The 22,229-nt window shown below is 41.0% G+C and overlaps 1 protein-coding gene across 1 annotated transcript in view; it reads right to left on the bottom strand.

Moving 5' to 3' along the window:
* Positions 1–22,229, bottom strand: part of LOC122792709 (cubilin-like) — a 3,134,001-nt gene that overhangs the window by 1,065,209 nt on the left and 2,046,563 nt on the right. The window lies entirely within an intron of this gene.

The following is a 22,229-nucleotide window of genomic DNA, read 5'->3' as shown; positions in this document are numbered from 1 at the left end:
TACAGGTAGTAAATGTTCCAACTACAGTTATCAGGAATAATTTCACTGCAATACAATTTAGCAGAAAACAGATATTCTGGGTCAGAAAATTCAATGCACTCCTCAGTGCAAATGGAATAATCATGAGACCTGAAAGGGTACAGCTTTCCACATTTCTGTACATCAATGATAATAACAAATGACACATAAATAAATAAATGAAGATTTGGCCCTACATTCAGCACTTTTCTCTTGTCAGAAGAAACGAAAGGCATAACAGTAAAAATAAGTCAGAAGTTCATTAATGTTCTTTTTAAGGGGGGAACAGTCCTATAGAGACTACAGATGCTTATGTTACTGAGTTGAAAGGAATTGTCCAAAGACTATGGATCTATTGTATTGCATGGTCAATTAAAAACATAGAATAGTCCATTGTATAAGAATTCATTGAACACAGGTCAGGCTAGTAAGCAGACCTAAACTTATGAAAAGCTGAAAAAGAATGCAGAGTGAATACAATTACACATACACAGATAAATTAATGAAGAGAGAAAGTAAAATGTCAGGCAAATGAAATGGTTAAAATGAGAAATGGGGTGAGAAAACTGTGTAACACTAATGACAAGGAGGAAGGGCACCCTGAGGTACATCACAGTACTATGACAAAGATTACATTTATACCTCATGTACTAGATTGTATGGGAATAAGACATTTCTGGAATTTAGTTAGTTTTGTAGAAGCACTGCAGAAAGAATCATATTTCAAGAAAAACAGATATGTTGAAAACAATTTGCATGTTGAACAGAATTATGAACATGAGTTATTTAATCTACTAGTAACTGCATACTATATGTTCACAACATACTTGATCACTGCCACTTGTTCAGAAAGGCAAGTGATTGAACTCCCACTAACTCAATTTCTTGTAACTACTTAGCCCTCCCAATACCCTATCCCATACAACTATACAGCTCAACCAGAACTCCTAACTCTAATCCTAAACCCCCTTCCCTACTCCCTAACCTTAAAACTTGCCTCCTGTTTACTAAATCTAAAATCCCATCACTTAACCCTAAAATTCTAATCTTGCTCACTGACTCTGAAACTCACTCCTCACTTCCTAAACCTAAACCTTCCCTCCCATCCCTAATCTGAACAGTTTGGCCTCCCAGGCCAAGGATAGCCACAAAGAATTATTTAGCTATGTCTGCAACCTCAAAGGCAATACACTATTGTGTGCAGAGTTCATTGTAAATGGAGCCACCTATACTGAGCCAGAAGATATAGCAATCCTCCAGGGTGATAAATTCAGCTCCAACTTTACCCCTTTCTCCCCCTCAGCCTTCCCTCAGGAAATATCATCAAATGTAACTTCCCCTACTATCACTAGGGAATAGGTTCTTAATGCCCACTCTAAGAACAAGAACACTGCCTTAGTGGGCCCAGACAATATCCCAGCATGCCTTCTTAATAGCATGAAACATGACTTATCAGGACCTCTGGAATTACTATTTAAATGCAGCCTTCAAACAGGTTTCATGCCTCATGAATGGAGAAAGACAACAGTGATCCCTCTGCACAAAAGTTGGCTATCTACAGACCCTGGAAACTACAGAGCCATAAGTATCATTACACCAACACCAGCACAAAGAAAGTATCAAATCCAACACACACAAATCCAGCACTAATTCACCAGTTTCTGCTTTATTGCTTAAACGATCTGGTACCTCGGCCTTTCGCCTTCAATGGATCACAATTAATGTCTTTTTCGCCAAATATATATATATATATATATATATATATATATATATATATATATATATATATATATATATATATATATATATACACATTCCTTTAATAGCAATTAGCACAGACAACTTCATTAATCCATCAATCTAGTTAACATTTAAAGTGACATTTTCAAAAAATTCTTTTTCTCCACATTCTTGTAAAAAACTTTGCTATAACTTTTTTTATATATATAAAACTTTTTTTAAAATTTCATCCAAGAATAATTATAAATATTAATATTAATATAACATAAATTCAATCCATTCATTACAAAAAATATGATCCAGTTAAATACCCAATTCAAGATTGAGTCCAAAGGGCTTCAACGTCTTAAATTTCAGAATCATTTTAGTTTCTAACTCAAGTAATTTATAAGAATAATCCCCTCCTCCTTCCATACAAAATGGCTTCCCAAGTACACAAAACTTTAAACTGTTGGGTGAGCCACCATGTTTTTCATAAAAATGTTGGGCCACAGGGCTAACTTCACTTTTATTTCTAATATCTTTCATGTGTTCTAGAATACGTATTCTCACCATTCTTTTAGTTTGCCCTATATACCAAACATTTACACATGAACAACCTAGAATATACACTACCCCTACCGATCTACAGTTAAAATTAAATTTAGGAATAAATGTTATACAGTTTATCATATTAATATTAGTCACCCTCTCACATAAACTACAACGACCACAGGGATATGTACCTAAAGGCAGATTCTTATTTTCATTTCTTTCATTCCCCCTCTTAAAGTTATAATTCAACAACTCTTTTAAATTCTTTCTGCTTTTATAAGAAAAAGTAACATGTTTAGGAAAAAGATGGCCAATATTATCATCCTCATTAATTAAATACCAATATTTTTGAACAATTTTAGCCAATTCATTTGAAAATGGAGAGAATTTAGTAACAAAAAATAACCTTTCCCCATCATCCCCTACTTTCTTATTAAGTGTTTTGACTACAATTATTTCCTTAAAATACATAGATTTATATTGGCCATCACAAGGAATCCCAAGTAACCTGTTTTTACATCTTAACAAAAGATCTTTGTCATAACCTCTCTCATTCAGTCTCAACTCTACATTATCCAATTCATTAACCCTCTCCACCTCATAACTGGTAAGATCAAAAATTCTTTTAAATTCACCTGAGGGTAACGAATGTAGTAGATGTTCAGGATGCATACTACTAGCATGTAAAAACATATTAACTGAGGTATTTTTCCTAAAAGGCCTAAAGCCAATAGATTCCTCTTTATTATATAAAGTTACATCCAAAAAATTAATCTTTTCCCTATTGAGCTCATAGGAGAAGGTCAAACCATATACATTTTCATTTAGAGTTTCAAAAAATCCAAAAAAATCACCAATCTCACTCCTACAAATCAAAAAAAGATCATCAATAAATCGCTTATATAGCACCACATTCTTCTTATAAAAGGGGGTGGGATAAATAAATTGCCTTTCAAAAAATCCCATATAAATGATAGCATATGAGGGTACAAATGCAGCTCCCATGGCCGTTCCTTTTAACTGAAGAAAGAATTCATTATTAAAACTAAAATAATTATGAGTTAAACAAAACTCAAGCAAACTAATTATATAGGTAGTTCTAGGTCCATCACCCAGCATTTCCATCACTGCTTCCAGCCCCCATCATTTATTGATGTTTGTATACAATGATTTAACATCTATAGTTACCCAATAATAATCTGGATACCATTTTATCTGAGAAAGTTAATTTAACAATTCTTGTGTATTAGAAATATGTGCTGAAACTTTACCTAAATGTTTCTTCAGATGGAAATCCAAAAATATATTAATATTGCTTAACACAGAACCTATCCCCTGACACTATCAGTCTACCGGGGGGGGGGGGGGGGTTCCAAACATTTATGCACTTTAGGTAAAGCATAAAAAATAGTAGTAAAAGGTTTCTTTATATATAATTTACACACATCTTTATGATTAAAGAAACCAAGATGTTCCCCTCTTTCCAATAGGGTCAAGAGTTCATTGTTATATTCCGAAACAGGATCTTTTTTTAAACATTTATATTCAGCAATATTATTTAACAAATCTGCTATCATCTCACAGCATTTTGATTTCTGCAAAATGACCCAGTTTCCACCCTTGTCAGCACATTTGAAAATAAATTCTTTCTGTAACTTTACCATGCTCTTCAGAGCCATCTACTCATTTTTGCTTAAATTATACTGTTTTTTGTTCATATAGAATCTATCCAAAGACAAAGAAATTTCTTTAAACAAAATTTAAAAAAAAGCAGTAATAGCAGGTACTTTGATGTTAGGTACAAATTTACTATTTGAGATTAGATTAGGCAACATTAACTTTCCATAACCAGTACAAAAACATCCAGGCTCTTCTCTCCCCCCATCCACACAAAACATTCCATCATCTTCATAATCATAGATTGATATATTTAATAACTCATCATTTTCAAGATTACTCTCATCTAGCGGAACATTTTCTGCAGAATTAATGGTATCATTCTGAAAATAAACTTTTAAGTATAATTTTCTAATAAAAGCCTTTAACTCGATGTACAACTCTCCAAAGGAAGGAAAAAAAGTTGGCACAAATTTACTGCCCTTAGATAACAAACATTTCATATCATCGTTCAGAAACAAACTCGACAAATTTATAACAGATAAATCTCTGCATTATGTTGACTCACATATTCATTTCTTAAAATGATTTCTGCCCTTTCTACCATTTCTTCCCCGATTTGACTTGTTGGCCTGAAACGAATTATCTGTTCTCGAGGAACCTGATAGAACAATGCTCCCTCAGTCTCCAAATTGACTGAGGTAGCAGAATCAGCAAAAGTCACATTTTTATTCGCACTACCAGTTCCTTCATGCTTCCCTGAGGATGCTGAAACACTACGTCGCTTCTGAAAACCTCCTTTCCTGCCCTTTGACCTATTACGCGTAGGTTCACGTTGCCAGGAAAAGAGATTGCCAGTTTCATAGTCTTTCATGTCCCGTACAAGTTTATTTCTCATACGTTGAATTATCTCAGTTTCCAATTTAGATATATTCTCATTAATTTTAGAGAACTGCATTCTAAAATAGGACTCCCCCACCACCTCGTCCAGTAAATGCAAAATCTCAGTTTTTAATTTATCATGTGTTCTTTGGTTCCGTTTAACCAATATACGGAGCCATTTCATAGTGCACTCTAAAGAAGCCTGTTTCCATTCCTCAAAGAGGTCATGTTCCTCTTCCAGAAATTCAGTAGCAGGGAGTCGATCAATTCTTAGACCACTCGGAGTTAAATTTAAATTAATATACTTCTCCAAGAGGCAAGTATGGAGAAATAAGGCAATTTATTTAGTCATTAGTCTTTCTAATAGTAAGAAACGGTCATCAACCTGGGTATTTCCAACAACATTCCATGGATCCACAAGAGTGAACTTCTTTTCACGTTCACTCACCATATCTGCAAATAAAGTTGCCCCTGGCAAAATAGACTGCCCAGGAGCTCCAGTTGTCTGTGAAATCTTGAAACAGGAAAAAAGTGCCTGAGTCAAAAGTATTTTGAAACACCAACACCAGCACAAAGAAAGTAGCTTTATTGCTTAAACGACCTGGTACCTCAGTCTTTCGCCTTCAATGGATCACAATTAATGTCTTTTTCGCCAAATATATATAAATATACACATTAATTTAATAGCAATTAGCACAGACAACTTCATTAATCCATCAATCTAGTTAACATTTAAAGTGACATTTTCAAAAAATTATTTTTCTCCACATTCTTGTAAAAAACTTTGTTATAACTTTTTTTATATATATAAAAATTTTTTTAAATTTCATCCTAGAATAATTATAAATATTAATACTAATATAACATATGCTCAATCCATTCATTACAAAAAATATGATCCAATTAAATACCCAATTCAAGATTGAGTCCAAAGGGCTTCAACGTCTTAAATTTCAGAATCATTTTAGTTTCTAACTCAAGCAATTTATAAGAATAATCCCCTCCTCCTTCCATACAAAATGGCTTCCCAAGTACACAAAACCTTAAACTGTTGGTTGAGCCACCATGTTTTTCATAAAAATGTTGGGCCACAGGGCTAACTTCACTTTTATTTCTAATATCTTTCATGTGTTCTAGAATACATATTCTCACCATTCTTTTAGTTTGCCCTATATACCAAACATTTACACATGAACAACCTAGAATATACACTACCCCTACCGATCTACAGTTAATGTTAAATTTAGGAATAAACGTTATACAATTTATCATATTAATATTAGTCACCCTCTCACATAAACTACAACGACCACAGGGATATGTACCTAAAGGCAGATTCTTATTTTCATTTCTTTCATTCCCCCTCATAAAGTTATAATTCAACAACTCTTTTAAATTCTTTCCCCTTTTATAAGAAAAAGTAACATGTTTAGGAAAAAGATGGCCAATATTATCCTCCTCATTAATTAAATACCAATATTTTTGAACAATTTTAGCCAATTCATTTGAAAATGGAGAGAATTTAGTAACAAAAAATAACCTTTCCCCATCATCCCCTACGTTCTTATTAAGTGTTTTGACGACAAATTTTTCCTTAAAATACATAGATTTACATTTGGCCATCACAAGGAATCCCAAGTAACCTGTTTTTACATCTTATAGGTTCATGGGTTCATACTAGGCTATCTGCCCTAGGGCATTTATAAGCCTAGCCAGAATGTGTTTGGCTTTCGCCACCCATTTTAAATTTATTTTGCTATGCCCTTTTTCGAGGTTAGTATACTGTGTCTCTGTCTAACAGTGACACAGAAGTGATACCCGGGGTAAACATACGATCTCCCATCCACTCATCAAGATTCCTCTTGAATAGAGTCAATGAGGGACTCTGCCTAACCTGGACTGGGATTTTATTCCAGAGTGAAGGGAGCCTCTGGGTTATGAATCTGTCCCTCCAGCATGTCCTATTTATTTCAGTGCTGAGGTTCAAGTCTCTCGATTGCGTAGCTCGATGGGATTTGGATTTTCTGAGGTGCAGCATGTCCATTAATTCTGGGTTGGACATGGCTTTATACGTCAGGCACAGATCGCCTCTGAACAGGCGGTATGCCACTGAGTAGAGCTGGAGTTTCTTTAACCGGGCAGCATATGGCATCTGTTTGAGCCCTTTGATCCTCTTGGTGAGGTACTTTTGGGGTCTTTCCAGTTGCTGCAGGTGTCTGGTAAGGTACATCCCAAAAGGGGCATTGTACTCAATTATGGGCCTGATGAGGGATGAGTAAAGAGGCACGATGACCTCCCCTGATCTAGATGTGAATCCCTTCATGATTAGGTGGGCTATATAAAATGTTTTTCTAACCACTTTGGCCACGTGGTTGTCAAATGAGAGATTGCTATCAACTTGGGTCCCCAGGTCCCTAATTACTTCTTCCATACTTAATGGATTACCACCTATGTGGTAATTTGTGGGCACTTTGTTTTTGCCAAAGGGGATGACTATACACTTTGTGGCACTTAGCTTGAGGCCATGGCTTTGGCATCAGTTGTCTGTTTCTATGAGGCCCTTTTGGAGGATGCTTGTGTCAGCTGGAGAGTCAATTATGGTGCCCAATTTGCAGTCATCTGCGAACTTGGTCAGCCACAGTCCTTCCGTGTTAGCCTGTACCTCCGAGAAATATGTACCGAACAAGAGAGGTCCCAGGACTGAGCCTTGTGGGACACCACTTGTAACTGGTTTGGAGTCTGACATGGCTCCAGCAATTCTAACCATGTGGGTTCTGTCCTTGAGCCAGTTTGCAATCCATCTAGTGACATAGGGGTTTATATTTAAGCTTGGTGAGCTTATCTATAATGCCCGAGTGGGGTATTGTATCAAAGGCTTTTGCGAGGTCCAGGTAGGCTGTGTGGACCACCTTCCCCTCGTCAATGGCCTTGGTGACTGTTTCAAAGAAATCAACCAGGTTTAAGAGGCAGGATCTACCCTTAACAAAGCCGAACTGGGTAAGATCCAGATCTTTGTCATAACCTCTCTCATTGAGTCTCAACTCTACATTATCCAATTCATTAACCCTCTCCAACTCATCACTGGTATGATCAAAAATTCTTTTAAATTTACCTGAGTGTAACGAACGTAGTAGATGTTCAGGATGCATACTACTAGCATGTAAAAACATATTAACTGAGGTATTTTTCCTAAAAGGCCTAAAGCCAATAGATTCCTCTTTATTATATAAAGTTACATCCAAAAAATTAATCTTTTCCCTATTGAGCTCATAGGAGAAGGTCAAACCATGTACATTTTCATTTAGAGTTCCAAAAAATCCAAACAAAAATCACCAATCTCACCCCTACAAATCAAAAAAAGATCATCAATAAATCGCTTATATAGCACCACATTCTTCTTATAAAAGGGGGTGGGATAAATAAATTGCCTTTCAAAAAATCCCATATAAATGATAGCATATGAGAGTGCAAATGCAGCTCCCATGGCTGTTCCTTTTAACTGAAGAAAGAATTCATTATTAAAACTAAAATAATTATGAGTTAAACAAAACTCAAGCAAACTAATTGTATAGGTAGTTCTAGGTCCATCACCCAGCATTTCCATTGCTGCTTCCAGCCCCCATCTTTTATTGATGTTTGTATATAGTGATTTAACATCTATAGTTACCCAATAATAATCTGGATTTAACATCTATAGTTACCCAATAATAATCTGGATACCATTTTATCTGAGAAAGTTCATTTAACAATTCTTGTGTATTAGAAATATGTGCTGAAATTTTACCTAAATGTTTCTTCAGATGGAAATCCAAAAATATATTAATATTGCTTAACACAGAACCTATCCCTGACACTATCGGTCTACCGGGGGGGTTTCCAAACATTTATGCACTTTAGGTAAAGCATAAAAACTAGGAGTAAAAGGTTGCTTTATATATAATTTACACACATCTTTATGATTAAAGAAACCAAGATGTTCCCCTCTTTCCAATAGGGTCAAGAGTTCATTGTTATAGTCCAAAACAGGATCTTTTTTTAAACATTTATATTCAGCAATATTATTTAACAAATCTGCTATGATCTCACAGTATTTCGATTTCTGCAAAATGACCCAGTTTCCACCCTTGTCAGCACATTTGAAAATAAATTCTTTCTTTAACTTCACCATGCTCTTCAGGGCCATCCACTCATTTTTGCTTAAATTATACTGTTTTTTGTTCATATAGAATCTATCCAAAGACAAAGAAATTTCTTTAAACAAAATTTAAAAAAAAACAGTAATAGCTGGTACTTTGATGTTAGGTACATCTCCATAAGTCTCATTAGTCTTATATGTAAAGCCATGGAAATAATTATCATGGAGATGATCAACAGAGATATAGTAAACCTCCAGACACTGGTCCCAACCCACTTTGGTTTCGTCAAGGCCAGATCATGCCTACTCATCCTGGTAGACTTCTTTGAGAAGTTCACCATAGAAATGGATGAGGGCAAAATCATTCACACTGCTTACCTTGACCTGGCCAAGGCATTTGACACAATACCCCACTCTGGTATTGTTGACAAACTCAGAAAGTTAGGTACAAACCCGTATGTTACCAGGTGGATCGCCAACTGGCTCATAGACAGGACCCAGGAAGTTAGAATTGGGGAGTCCACCTCTACAAAGAGGCTGGTCACAAGTGGAGTCCCCCATGGATCAGTCCTTGAACCACTCCTTTTTGCCATTTACTTCTGAGAAGTCAAGCCAATGTCAGTGGTCTCTGGCTGACTAAATTTGCAAATGATCGCAAATTAAGAGCTGCCATTGAATCTCACACTGACACAAATGTTCTCCAGGAGGGGCTGACACAGACAAACAACTGGTATCAGAGGCATGGACTAAAACTGAATGCCAAAAAATGCACAATAGTATCCTTTGGGATGTCATCCATCCCTGGTAACTATCATACTGACAACACACCTCTTAGATTTGACCCAGTAGTTAGGGACTTAGGGACACGCATAGATAGTAATCCAGCCGTTGATCATCGCATGTCTGCAGTGGTGAGGAAATCATTCTGTGTTGCACAACTTATAAACAAAGGTATGGCATCTAAGTCGAAAGGAAGTCACTGTTCCACTGCATTCGGCATTCATCAGACTTACCATTGTTTACAATGCGCCTTTTGGTATATACCTAACCAGGCATATCCATCAGTTGGAATGTCCACAGAGGTTCCTCACTAAAAGAATACAGGGCGCAAGTAAAATTCCCTATGCACACTGCCTCAAGGCTCTATCTCTGTAGTCTGTCTCCTACAGGCTTTTGAGGGGAGATCTATGCCTGGCATAGAGGGCATTGTAAGACCCCACTCTAATGGACCTCCTGCATATCAACAAAACAAACAGCACCAGACTTACCCATTCTAAAGACTTAAACCTTGCCTGTGATATAAATAGGACCTGGAGAAGTATGTATGCATCCCAGAGACTACCTCATCTATGGAACAGGCTCCCCATCCATGTGAAGCAGAGTTCCTCCCTATCCCAATTCAAGTGCAACTTGAACAACTGGATGGGAAACTGGAAAGTCATCTCTGGTTTGGTATCTATGTCTCTAATGGACAGAGGTAACCTGTAAATGGTTCATTTCCTATGCCCATGCTTACACTTATCAGTATCAGAACTTGTCAGAGTTTTGGGATGCATGGCAAGTTTAAAAAGGCCCTTGTGGTCATTAGCCTAGTAAACACCTATGAACCTATGAACTTCATTGTTAATCGCTTCTCAGGCGCTAACCCTAAAACTTCCTTCCCACTCCCTAAATCTAAAATTCTCCTTCCCCTCCCTAAACCTGAACCTCCTTTACTGACTAGGGTCCTCATGTATACTCTCTCCCCTTCCCACTTCCTTGTCACAGCTGCCACACATACCTCACTGGACTTAGAATAATGTGCTCGGGTAAGCTCTGGGAGTTGCTAGTCTGAACTCATATTCCAGTTCAAGTGTGAGTGGCAGCCTACCCAAGCTACAAGACACTCAAGTCCCTGGCTTCAAGACAGTAGGTTTCAGGCACTTGGGACTCAAGCACTTGTTGCAGACTTGAGTTATTTGTTGGTACTCTTAAAATGAAAAGAGCTGTGGCAGTGAAGTCATAAACAGAGAGACAAGACTGCAAAGCAAACTACTGGCAATAAATACTAAGCACGGAAATATCTAATTTAAATTGGGTACTAGTGAGGAGTGTAATATTTTGGATAAAGACATTTTTAAAACATTGGTGCTGAAAGGCACACCAGGGCCATACAGTCACATGCTAACATATCACAAATTTCACATGCGAACAAAAATATGAAATATAAAAATAAGTTATGTCTTACCATAACATTCCATCTGTGTTGTAGATCTTTATTCATTCATTACTGATAGGACTTGAGTTCCGGCTTCGGAACTGACATGGCCGTTTCCAAGCTCGCGCCAGACAAAAACTCTCAGCTAAGACCTACCCATAATGCCCCTTTCATTGTTACTCCAGATAGAGTTTTCCCACCCCTATATTATAGAAATAGTAAGAGAAAAACAGAAGGGGGCTGTGTCTGAGCAAATACCCTAACCAGGAGTTCCTACAGTCCACCAGGAGTCCAGGCAGGGGGAAGGAGAGTGGGAAGTAATGAATGAATAAAGATCTACAATACAGATGGAATGTTATGGTAAGACATAACATTTTTATCTGATGTTGTAAATCTTTATTCATTCCTTACTGATAGGATCGAGTCCCCAGCTACTTGAGTCCTGGGTGGCCCTAAGGAAGGATATTCCTGAGCACCATAGAACCAAAAGATGCTCGTCCCCTGGAAGCCAAATCCAATTTGTAATGAGAGATAAAGGCATGAGGTCTTGACCAAGTGGCTGCTGCGCAGATATCATCCATAGAGGCTCTGGAATGAAAAGCTACAGAAGTAGCCATTGATCTAGTAGAATGAGCCTTTATTCTGGAAGGTAAGGATAGCTTATTCTGTTGGTAGATAAGGGTAATGACATTTCTAAGCTAGGAGGATAAAGTCACTTTGGAGACAGGTTAACCCAATCTGGATCCCGCAAAAGCCACACACAATTGATCTGCTTTCCTGAAAGATCTAGTCCTGTCCAAATAACAACGAAGCTGCCGATGCACCTCAAGAGTGTGTAAAAGGTACTCCCCTCTGTTAGAATGTTGAGGGACGAAACCCAGTAGGTCAATACATTGGTTAATGGACAAAACAGAAATGACCTTGGGCAAGAAAGAAAGGTCAGTACGAAGGGACACCCTATCCGTTTGAAAGTTCAAGTAAGGTCCCTTGACACTCAAGGCCTGCAGCTCAGATACTCTTCTCGCTGAGGTAAGTGCTACTAGAAGTAGAGACTTCCATGACAAAATCTTTATATCACATAAATCAAAAGGCTTGAAAGGAGGGCCTGTGAGAGATTGAAGTACCAAGGTCAAGTCCCAGGGTTCTATTGGGGGCTTAACAGGAGGTTTAACATGTAATACTCCTTTCAAAAAGGTCTTGCACAGGCGGTGTGACATAACCAAAGAATTATCAAATCCATTATGAAAACTGGCGACAGCTGCTAAATGTACAGTGATTGTCAATGCTGAGGCTCCTGCATGTAGAAGAGTCATCAGGTATTGTAGGATCTTTTGAATAGGCATAGAGAAAGGATCTAAGTTCTGAGCTTTGGCCCAAATAGAGAACCTATTCCATTTACTAGAATAAACTTTCCTGGTGGAAAGTTTGTGTGAAGCCAGAAGAATTTCACGAACAGGAGATGAGATGTCAGGCAGCCTGGCAATCATTGGAAGTGGAGGAACCAAGCTGTGAGCTTGAGGCTGTGGAGATTGGGATGAATCAGTCCCTGAGGATGAGATAACAGACCTTGGGAATGATCCAGGATCCACGGGCTGTGAATCAGATGAGGCCATAGGAACGGGAACCAGACTTGACGGGGCCAATAAGGGGCAATGAGGATCACTTTGCTTCTCAAACTTTGAGCTTTCTGGAGGAATTTTGGAATGAGGAGAAATGGAGGACAGGCATACAGTAGACCCGGGGATCAATCATGCATTAGAGGGTCCCTCGGGGGTTCCCCATGAGGGGAGATCAAGGCAAAGTAGCTTCTGCATTTGTTGTTTAGGGGGGAATCAAACAGATAGCAGCAAGGCTTGCCCCAGCGGCAGAAAATCCGATCCGCTATTACAGGATTGAGGGGCCACTCGTGAGGCATCAGGATGTTCCTGCTCAGACTGTCCACAATAAGGTTGGACCTCCCGGGAATGTGCGTTACTATAAAAAAGTGGTTGGAAGTTATCACCCAGTGCCAAACCCTCATGGCTTCCCAACACAGGGGATAAGACCTGGTTCCACCTTGCTTGTTGATATACCAGATGACTGACATGTTGTCCGACTGAACTGCAATAGTCCCAGAAGGTAGGGATGTATGGAATGCTTGCAACACTAAGAGAACTGCTCTCAGTTCCAGGATATTTATGTGCAAATTGGCCTCCACGGGGGACCAGGTGCTTTGGACTGTCCTTCCCTGGAAATGCCCCCCCCCCCCCTTACAGGGAAGTGTCCATGGTCACCATGGCCATGGGCTGGGGAGACAGAAAGGTTGACACCAAAGATTCCATTGTGACTTCATCCACTATAGCATTTCTTTCTTGCAAAGGTTTGTAAGATGTATCATATGGTTGAGTGGGTGAGTTAAGATCGACCATTGTGCAGAAAGGAGCTACTGTAGTATTCTCATGTGCAACCTCGCCAGTGGTACTAGAGTAATGGCAGCCGCCATGGAGCCTAAGAGTTGCAGTACAAGGCGTGCTGGTACATAAGTCTGTGGAAAGAGGGCTTGGATTTGGTGTCTTATTTTTGAAAGCCTGTGAGGAGGGAGGGAAGCTTGACAGGATTTTGTGTCGAAGAAAGCTCCAATGAATTCCAGTGTTTTTGTTGGGGACATTTGAGATTTGTCCTTGTTAACTCTAATCCCCAGGTGGAGAGCAAGGCCTTGAGTGTAAGATAGGCTGCAGATTAGAAAATTCTTGGTCGGGGCGGTAAGGAGCCAATCGTCTAGATACGGAAACAACTGGAATCCTTGTAGTCGAAGATGAGCTACTACAACTGCCATACATTTGGTGAACACTCGGGGGGGGCTGTTGAGTGACCGAATGGCAGTGCCCTGAACTGGTAGTGACTGGCTCTCAGCCAGAAGCAGTGATTCATCTTTATGTGGTAATATGCATCCTGGAGGTCAATAGAGCACATCCAGTTGTCCCTCCCTAGGAAAGGGAGAATGGACTGTACTGTGACTATCCGGAATTTTTGAGGTTTGATAGGCTGAGATCCAGGATTGATCTCCATTCCCCTGTCTTTTTTGGCACTAAAAAGAAACTCGAGTAAAACCCGGATCCTCTCTGGTCTGGTGGGACTGGTTGGATGACTCTTTCTTAGCAGCTTTTCTATTTCTAAGGCTGCTAATTCCCTCTGGTCGGGTGGCACATTGAGGAGTCATTTGATGGGTCTGGGAGTTAAATTGAATGGTATCTGGTAGCCTCTGGATATTATTCTCTGCACCCAAACATCGGTAGTAATAAGTTGCTAGGCTGGTAGGTGCAGAGAAAAACGACCCCCGACTGCTTCCACAGGAAAGCAATCTGGCCGCTGCTCAGGAGTGCTGGTAGGGTCAGCCAGAGATGGAATCTCTAGTGCCCTGGTTATGCAAACCCCCTCTACCCCAAAAGAGGTGTCTTCCAGATGAGTTTCCCCCTCTGCCCCGGGGGGATTGCTCACCACAAGTGTCACAAAAATATCCTTGGGATTTTCTGAACCACATTTTTCCTCCCTTCTGGTTCCTGGAGTAGGACCTCTGGGGGGGGGGGCATATGCCCACAGCAGACAAGGTCTTTCCATCTTTCTCAGTTCGTGCTAGTGTGTCTCATACTTTGGGACCAAAAAGTGCAGATTTGTCGACAGGCACATTGACGAAGGAAAATTTAAAGGGGTCTGCAAAATCACACAACCGCATCCAAGCATTACATCTCATGACAATGCCTGATACGGCAGCTCGAGCTGCCCCCTCTGTGGTATGAGATATCAAATGCATCAAGGAGTTCGAGATAGATTCAAGGGTAGCTAGCTGCGAGGCGACAGTGTCACGCACCTCATCAGGCAGTACCCTCGCCAAAGAGGAAGACATTTCAGAGATTAGGTCTCTTTGGAGGTGAGTGAAGTGTGCCAGATAGTTCAGCGACCGAATGGCAAAGGTCACTGAAGCATAGGTCCGCTTCCCTAATCTGTCCATGGCCCAAGTCTCCCTGTTTGGAGGATGGACAGTGGAACTATCTTCTGCCAGTTCCCTTGGTGGCCGCCGCCATGACCATGGAGTCAACTGTCAGCTGCTTGGACCAGTGAGGCTGGTCTTCACGGGTGGATAGAATTTTGTCCGGGCAATGGGGGCAGGTTCTATGTTGTCCAGGCCTTCCAGGCAAGCTGCATGATCAACTTAACCAGCTCATCTGCAGGTGGGATCACCCAGGAAGTAGATGGTCAGCCATGGAAGGCCTGCAAGAGCACCAATTCCTCAGAAGCAGGGTTAGAGAACTTCCAATCTCCCCACTGCTTGAGGATTTTGAGAATGTCCCCGAATGAAATGTCATCTGGGGGAGACCACAGGGACCCTTCTCCATCATCACAGTCAGTGTCTTCAATGATAGATTCCTCAGGGGAATCAAGGTGCTTCCTCTTGCACCATTTCTTCTGGGTTGGCTCCCCAGTCGGATCTTCTGAGGAAGACTCCGGAGAAAGGGTTCCCTTCAAAGGGAGGTCTTGCAGCTCCCGTGCCTGGGATATCAAAGTATCAAAGTAGGGGGATGGGACAGCTGCATGCTGACTGTGAGCCTGCGGAGGCAAGAACCCTCTCCATCACCTGGAAAGCCGACCCACCCGAGGAGGGATGGGATCCCGGAACCGAGAAGGGCAACCTCAGAACCAGGGTCACACCCCACCCTGAGGAGCCTACCTCCAGGTGAGGGGCTCTGAGAGGACTGGAAGCCATCAGAACTGTGGACACAGGTGGCACCAGTGAAAAAATAGGCACCAGTCTAGGTACCAAGGTGCCAACAGTCCAAACATTGCTCTGAAACAGCACCAGCTCCAACGGAGCCAAAGCAGCAAGGGTGGTTGGTGCTGACAGGGGAAACTCTATAGTCAGGGCCGAGACAGTATGCACCAGAGTGGACATCAGTACCGCGATCTCCGGGGCCTGGGTAGAGGCTGGAGGAGGATAAATAGGAGAATATGCTGTGACGGATTCCGAGCCAAGGGGGATGGAAGGTCTAACTGGAGTGGGCAATCTCCTAGCTGCCAGAAGCTGGTCCACAACCCACACTACGTCTAGTTCAGAAAGGCTCCTGGTGGATCTAAAGGAGACTGCAGAAGGAGAATCCAGTCTTTTGAGAAAGAGGCTAAACCGTTGCCCCCAAAAAAGGTCGTACATTGGAGAGTATCTGGTTCTAGAGAGATATTTGACTTTAGGAGCTGAGGTCATAATTTGTGGAACTGAAGAAGCTATCGGCACCATGTCTGGGGATGCTGCCGAAGCAGGTATAGTTGTGGAAGCCAATGTCAGAACCAAGGACGGCATCGAAGTTGGTGGTGCCAAGGCTGGAACCAAAATAGGAGTCAACATCATAGATGGCACCAAGGGAGAAGACACAGGGCCTGGTGCTGAAGAGGCCTGTGCTGAGGTGCCGGAGAAGCATGGCGCAGACTCGGTTCTGTAACTGATGGAGATGTAGGAAGCGAGTGACTCCATTTTTCCTTGTGTTTTTGGTCTTTGGAGGCAGTGAGACCTCCAACCCAGATACAGCCTCCAAAAAAGGCGTTTTAATTAAACCTTTCAAAATAAGCTTATTTTTACGCTCTGCTAGTGTGCAATTGCTAAAAGTAGCACAGATGTCACAATCAGCTTTAATACGGTCTACACCCAAACAGTAAATGCACCGAGTATGGTCATCCGAGTTGGGCATCTTACTCCCACACTTGTCACACTGTTTAAACACCAATTTCACTTTGTCTGACATAGTACAGGCAACAAAGGGGTATCCTAAAGGAAATAACAAAGAACAAAAGAAAAAGGGAGAGAATACCAATGATGGTATTTAAAAAATATGACAAGTGGTAAAGAAGGAGAGAGGGACAGCACCAATGATGGTAGACATTTAATTACCAAAGGTAAAGGGTAGGAAATAGAAGTAGGTTATAGGTGATAATGAGAAAAGGCTAAACTGACTAAAAACAAGAAAGTTTGAAGAGAAACTACACCAAAAATCACAAAATTCCACTTAGCTATGAGAGAGATGGCTAGGCACGTCTGATGAGGAACGACGTGGCAAATGAGATCTGGAGTAACTATGAGAGGGGCATTATGGGTAGGTCTTAGCTGAGAGTTTTTGGCTGGCATGAGCTTGCAAACGGCCGTGTTGGTAAAGAGGATGGACCTGAAGTCCTATCAGTAAGAAATGAATAAAGATTTACAACATCAGATGAAGAAGTTTCAAATTGTAGCTCTTGCAAAAGTAAATTCCCCAAACATTATGGGATGTTTTTCTTTCTTGACAGAAGCTAGGAGTGAAATGAATTTGCACAGTGTAGGCAAAGGGATAATGCATTCCAGTACATATTCAGGAATATTCACAGGTTACTGTGAAACATCCTGAATACTGCACAGACTCATAGCATCGGCATCCTTCATTGCCACGTTGATTTATTTACAGGTTAAGACATTTTTCAAAATAATGAGTAATAACACCCTGGATCTAGCACTTATGGATCTAATGGACAGAGGCAGCCTGTAAATCTTGCTCTAGTTTACATACACACCTTAAAATAGCCTCTAAGACACATATACTTGCAGCATACAATTGGGGTGCCTGGCTAGGCTTATAAAGGCCCTAGCCTATTAATACACCAATGAACCTATGAACCTATCATATATGGATAAATCTTTAGCTACATCCATAACCTCAAAGGTAAGACCCAGATCTGTACAGAACTAGTGGTCAATGGCACCACACATACTAACACTATCAACATAGCCAACATGCTGGCAGATAGGTTCAGCAAAAACTTCATCCATTGGTCCCCCCGATAGTTAATCAGAACATCCCCAACACCTATCCCCGACCCCTTATCTCCAGTAAGCAGGTCTTAAACACCATCTCTAAAGCAAAAAATACAGCTTCCATGGGACATGACAACATTCATTTATTATTTATTTATTTTACATTTGTTGACCGGGATAGTCCGACTGGATATGTGTCCATTTTCAGCGGAGGCCCAGGGAGAAAAGCTCCAAGATAATAATACACACTGAAAATTTAGTAAATGCTAGTTTCAAGCAAATTATAGTCATAAGCAATACCAGCATTTAGCACATATAGTACTAACGTATCATAAAACACTTTACAAAACATAACATTATTTTCAAAGTTATATATACATAACATTACATTCAGGTTTAAGACACATTGAGCAGCAGTTATACAACTGACCCTTCCTGAAATGGAGTGGTAGAAAAAAGTTAGAAGTAGTTGAAGGTAAGGCACCTAAGAAATAGAGAGGTCACTAGTTGGGGTTAGTGCAAGGACATGAGTTTTGACATAATTCTTGAGTTTGTTTTTGAATTGAGTTAGTGAGGGTTCTAGGGTCAAGTCAGCTGGAAGTCTGTTCCATGTTTTTCCAACAGAGTTGACAAACAGAGAGTCCCCAGCTGAGTAGTTGGATTTGTATATTTGAACTAGGAGTCTAGTGGATGATCGCAGTGGCCGGGTGCTGGTGTAGGGGCTGATAATATTTTTTTAGTGCAGGTGTATTTTCTGGTTGGTAAAGGACTTTATGTGCCACTATTAGCTGGTTGAACTGCAGTAGGCTTGGCAGTTCAAGCCATCCTAGGTGATTCAGGTTGTGACAGTGGTGTGTCCGGTAGGCTGTGCCAATAGCAAATCTGGCAATGTGGTTATAGCAGGATGATAGTTTATTAAGATCTGTTTTGTTTAAGTTGGAGAATAGAGGTAAGGCATCGAGAAGAGTTGGTAGCAGATGGGAATGGGCAATTGCAGTTCTAGCAAGTGGGGTAAGGAAAGGTTTGATTCTATAAAGAGAGCCAAGTTTTTTATTAATGGTTTTGATAGTTTGATTGATATGCGCACCAAACTTCAGGTTCTTATCAACTATGACACCCAGTAGTTTAGTTTGGGCTTCTGGGGAGATGATATTGCCATTGTTAGCGGTTATGTTGAAGGATGGCAGGGGGGTCCTGCATGTGGGGGAGAAGAGGAGCAACTTAGTTTTGTTGGGGTTTAGGATTAGATGTTGATTGGAGAGCCATTTTTCCACTGTATTGAAGGTATTTTGGGTTAATGTGAATAAAGTAGCTGGTGAGGTGTCAGAACAAATCAAGGTGGAGTCATCTACATATTGAATGCAGGTAGCATCCGGGATGACTGAATGAAGGTCGTTGATAAAGATGGAGAAAAGAAGGAGTCCTAGTATTGAGCCCTGGGGGACTCCTAATGTGATGGGTAGGCAATATGATAGCTTGTCCTGCCATAGGACTGCCTGTTGCCTGCCCTGCAGGTAGGACTGAAACCACTGGAGTGCATGTTTTTTTAAGGAGAAGGCCTTCAAGGTATTTATAAGCATTTTGTGGTCAACCATGTCAAACATCTTGGATAGATCTAGAAAGAGTGCTGAGGATAGTTTGTTATTATTGCGGTTGTGGTTAATGATGTTAAAGAAAGACAGGAAGGCAGAAGTATAACTGTGGTGTAGCTTAAAGCCATGCTGAAAGTTGAACAACAGCTTGTTCTGTGTGAGGTAGTGCATGAGCTGTATGTGTACACACGTCTACATAATTTTAGCTAGAGGTGACAGAATAGCTATGGGTCTAAAGTTTAACAGTTGAGTGGAACTGCCTCCTTTATGGAGAGGTATGACTTGGGAGATTTTCCATATAGTGGGTACAGTAGCTTCAGACAGAGCTCTGTTGATCAAGATTGAGATGGGGTATGCTATGGTGTCAGCAGCCTTTTGCAGATAGTCTGCTGGGAGGAAGTCGGCAGCCAGGGCCGTGGGTCTTAGTTTCTTAAGTAGGGCATGAATAAGTTGAGTAGGAACAGGTTAGAAGGTAAATTATGTTTGGGTACTGGGTGTGGCTACATTAGAATTAGAGCCATTGGAAGAGAGTTGGCTGGCTAGAGACTGGATAGTTTCTGTGAAGAAGCTGTTGACATTATTAGCAATGTCTACTGGGGATTTTTGTTGGGAAGCTGAGCGGGGTGGAGTGGCGGTTTGGCCTGGGTGGAGTAGTTTGTTTATTTCTGCCCAGAACTTTTGAGGTTTGTTTTGGTGTTTTTGCAGTAGATGGTAGTAGTGGTTCTGCCACAGTAGTAGGGTGGCCACAGTGGTAGGGCGGCCACGGTGGTGCAGCGGTTAGCGTTGCCACCTCACAGCAAGAGGTTGTCCGGTTCGATCCTCGGCCGGGGTGCCTTCTGTGCGGAGTCTGCATGTCCTCCCTGTAGTTGCATGGGTTTCCTCTGGGTACTCCAGTTTCCTCCCACAACCCAAAGACATGCTGTAGGTGGATTGGACACTCTAAATTGCCCCTAGGCGTGACTGTGTGTGTGTGCCTTCTGTGGAAGGTTGGACACTGGGCTGGAAACTCGACACCGTAAAACTCCACTGCCAATCATGAGTGGACAGATGATCTACTGTGGCGAGCACTAACTTGGAAAAGCTGATAGAAGAAGAAGAAGGTAGTAGAGGTTCTTTTTGTCTAAGGTTGTGAATTTTTTGGTGTCATTCCTTAGCTGTCTGAATCTTAGTTGATCAAGTGGGGCTTTTGTTTTTTGGTAGGTGGCCCATGCTTTGTTTCTGAGTGAAATTCTGGTTTTGGTATCTTTAGAATGCTATGGTGCAATATTAACTTTGGTTCTAATAGAGAGGCTGGGAGCATGGGAGTTAAGAATAGCAAGGAATTTGGTGTTAAAGTATGCTACTGCTTCATCTAGGGGGAGACTTTTTAGTACTGACCAGTTGCATGCCTTAAGTTAATTTTGAAACTTGGTGAGAATAAAATTCTTGTTGGTTCTTAATGTTCTATAGGTGGGTTGGTAGGAACAGTCTACTTTGAGCTTGATTAAATAGGTGAGGCAGTGGTCACTTAGGTCATCAGGCAAAGTACTTGATTTATAAGATTGAAGATGGGTATTGATGAGTATCCAGTCTTGGGTACTTTCCTTGTTATTGGGTTTTCCTGTCCTGGTGGGGGAGGTTATGATTTGAGTAAATCCATAGAGGTTTATGTAGGTTGTGGGGGTTTCACAAGAGCAAGTGTTCCAGTCAATGTTGAAATCCCCAAGAACAATTGTTTCTTGGGGGTAGTTATTGGATAACCAATATAAGAAGTCTTCTAAGGTTTCTGTGCTCCTCCCTGGGGGAATGTAGACACAGACAATGTTTACATTTTTGTTTTTGTTAATTTGTGGTTTTGAGATAAGAATTTCAGCATTATTGAACTGGGGGCTGCATTCTACATGTGCTCAAGCAGGAACTTGCACCACCACTGGGTACCCTAGTCAATCACAGTTTGAGCACCGGATTTGTCCCAGTCGAGTGGAGGACAGCCACTGTCATCCCGTTGCATAAAGGTGGTACATTCACCACCCCAGGTAATTATATACCTATTAACCTAACTAGCCTGATCTGTAAGGCCATGGGATGCATTATCAAGCACCTCATAAACAAGGACATTGGCACTCTCCAAGCACTTGATCCTACTCAGTTTGGGTTCATCAAGGGGAGACCATGCTTATTAAACTTGGTTGACTTCTTCAAGACAGTCACCAAGGCCCTGGAAGAGGGAAAAAAGGTGCATACTGCCTACCTTGACATGGCCAAGGCCTTCAACACCATCCCCCACTCAGGCATCACAGGCAAACTCACTCAGCTAGGCATTAACCCATATGTCATTAGATGGGTGGCCAGCTGTTTCACCAACAGAATACACATAGTCAAATTAGGGGAATCAAATTCAAGTTGTAGAACCTTAACTAGTGGTGCACTGCAGTGATTGGTCTTGGGGTCCCCTGCTGTTTGGAATCTACTTCTCCGATGTACAGGCCAATACCAAAGGCTTGTAGCAACCAAGTTTGCAGATGACTGCAAACTAAGGGCTGTCATTAATTCTACAAATGATGTGGACATTCTCCAAGAGGGTCTCACCCTAATAAATGATTGGTGCCAAAATTATGACCTCAAACTAAATGCCAAAAAGTGCATCATTATCCCCTTCAGCGAGAATGATGTCCCTGTAAATTACCACATCAACAGCAACACCCTCAGCACACAATCAGTCGTGAG

Source organism: Protopterus annectens, chromosome 2.part0 (genome assembly GCF_019279795.1).
Source record: "Protopterus annectens isolate FY-2018-M chromosome 2.part0, PAN1.0, whole genome shotgun sequence".
In the NCBI taxonomy this organism is placed as follows: domain Eukaryota; kingdom Metazoa; phylum Chordata; order Ceratodontiformes; family Protopteridae; genus Protopterus; species Protopterus annectens.
This window is presented reverse-complemented; position numbering and strand designations above follow the sequence as displayed.